General features: G+C 43.7%; 1 pseudogene across 1 annotated transcript; it reads left to right on the top strand.

Annotated features, from left to right (window-relative positions):
- Window positions 1-1,224: 1,224 nt before the first annotated feature.
- On the top strand, window positions 1,225-1,668 carry LOC311590303 (small ribosomal subunit protein uS19-like; annotated as a pseudogene). The gene has a single exon. The product of its transcript is annotated as a small ribosomal subunit protein uS19-like (transcript).
- Window positions 1,669-2,501: the final 833 nt, after the last annotated feature.

Genomic DNA, 2,501 nt, shown 5'->3' with positions numbered 1-2,501 from the left:
AGTGGAAATAATACATTTTGAAAAGCCTTGCCTCTAACATAATAGGCTCACATTAAAAGTGCAAGGACACTGGTGGGCCAGTTGTGCTCAGTGAATGGCTACATATCTAGGATTTTATGGACAGGGCAAATGACTTACTGGAATATTTCATTCTATTTTTTATTTTTAAAAAGGACTTAAAGTTGGGGTGATAGATCTCAGAGGTGTTAGGAAAGGGAGTAGGGAATGAATATGATCAAAATATATTACACAAAATTCTCAAAAATTGGTAAAATATTTAAAATATACAAGTAGAACTATAAATGAAGAAGACATGAAGTGGCATCACAATATCCCTCAATGTGTGCTTTGAAATAAAGTGGGCAGTTGAGCTTGGAATCTCTTAGAGCTACTTTAAAAAATCAATGTCCATTTTTTAAATGAAGGTCATGAAAATAAATGACGGTGTCAGACTTCAGATGGCCACCTGCTCCAAATTAGCTCTGTGTGACGTCCCTGTGGTAACAGACTGCTTCAGCTCCTACACGTAGTAATTACCTGATGCAGTCGACAGGTCACTTCTGTGTTTATATACAGGTTCAGCCTTTATTTACTCATATAGAAGGCTTTATGCTTCTTGTGGCATTTATAATATTAGCGTCTTCGTCCTTCAGTAGTCAACAGAAAGATCAAAGTGACTGTTGTACAGCACTCGGGAGGCTACTAGCTCACTTCCCCATTTCTTCCACATGAAGTTTAACTTGTGGCTTGAGTCTTCCTTTTATGTCATAAGGTATTGAGCATGAGTAAATAGTAACAAAGGAAATTCTGAATTCCTACGTAAGGGTGAATGTGAGACAGCAATGAAAGCCTGCGGCATGAAGGAAACCTAGGATGAAACGGAAGGCCCCTTCCGCCCCTCTGAACGGTGCTCATTCACTAAGCACCTTCCTGTTACAGCTAGCGATGGACCAGGAACGACTCAGCTGCTGAGGATCAGTGAGATTGTCAGATGGATCAGAGAGGGTCACGACCGTTCTATTTCCCCATGGTGCTCACTTTTCTGTTGTTGTTGCTCAACAAATATTTATTTCAAGTACTTATACATACAGGCCCTGAGACAACAAATACAAACATGGATTTTTTTTTAATCTGGAGTATTATGGCTAGCCAAAAGGAAAGGGCTCCATTTCCAATTAACCAGCTGTTAGGGAAATAGGGTAGACACCCAAGTAAAGATGGAACATGCTTACCCTAAATAAGTGTGCTTCCTCTAAAGAAGAGAAGAAACCATACCTTTTCGAGACGGCTGAAGTGCATCAGAAGAAGAAGCAGACCTCCCGCAAGTTCACCTACAGCAGTGTGGACCTGGACCAACTGCTGGACGCGTCCTATGAGCTGCTGATGCAGTTGTACAGCCCCCGCCACCCGTGGCCTGCGGCGGAAGCAGCTCTTACTTCTCGAGCGCCTGAGAAAGGCCAAGAAGGAGGCTCCTCCCACAGAGAAGCCAGAGGTGGTGAAGACCCACCTGATGACATGATCATCCTGCCCAAGATGGTGGGCAGCCTGGTGGGCGTGTACAACGGCAAGACCTTCAACCAGGTGGGGATGAAACCAGAGATGACGGGCCGCTACCTGGGTGAGTTCTCCATCCCCTACAAGCCTGTGAAGCACGGCCGGCCAGGCTGATATCGGTGCCATCCGCAGGTGGATGTCAGGAGGCCCACCACCCTAGCGAGCTAAGCCTGGCCACGCCATCTTTGATAGGAGAAGTGTGCGATCGATCGGAAACGGAGATAGTGTTTGCGAGGCGAGGCTGGAGTTGTTTACATGTTTCTCCACATAGATGGTAGTCAAGTTTGTCTCCCAGACCTTACGCCTTTTTTTTTTTTTTAAATTTCACTGTTACCCTTGTCCTTTTTGTTGCAGTGTTGGAGAAGCAGAGACATTTGTGCCTCATCTATTACTGCAAAATAAATAAATAAATAAATAAAGTAACAATAAACTTCCTGAAAATTAAAAAAAAATTTTTTTTACTCACACATATGAAAAATACACATCCCAGTTGAGATTTCCTCACTTGTCATATGTCCAATATGATTTCTTTTCTTTTCTTTTTTTCAAGGACTGAACACGAGTCTTTATTAGCAGTGGCTATTTGAGAGGGATGACGTGGGAGGAGTGGGCGGCACTTCCACGTACTTGAGTTCCCATCAGCTCGCTGGCAAGACTCCTAATAACATCTGGTCTCCTCTCCATCGTCTCCCGCCTGCCGCCACTCCATGCACCGTCTCCCAGCCCATCCTTTGCTCAGCCTCACTAAAGTATAACTAAGATTATTGAAGATCTTATTCTTTTTTTAAAGATTTATTTATTTTTATTATGTATACAGTGCTCTGCATTGCATACACCTGCAGGCCAGCAGAGGGTGTCAGATCACATTATAGATGGTCATGAGCCACCATGCGGTTGCTGGGAATTGAACTCAGAACCTCTGGAAGAGCAGTCAGTGCTCTTAACCT

This window comes from Acomys minous (assembly GCF_964271855.1).
Source record: "Acomys minous genome assembly, chromosome: 19".
Lineage (NCBI taxonomy): Eukaryota > Metazoa > Chordata > Mammalia > Rodentia > Muridae > Acomys > Acomys minous.
The sequence above is the reverse complement of the archived record's forward strand: the minus strand, read 5'-3'. Positions and strand labels throughout refer to the sequence as shown.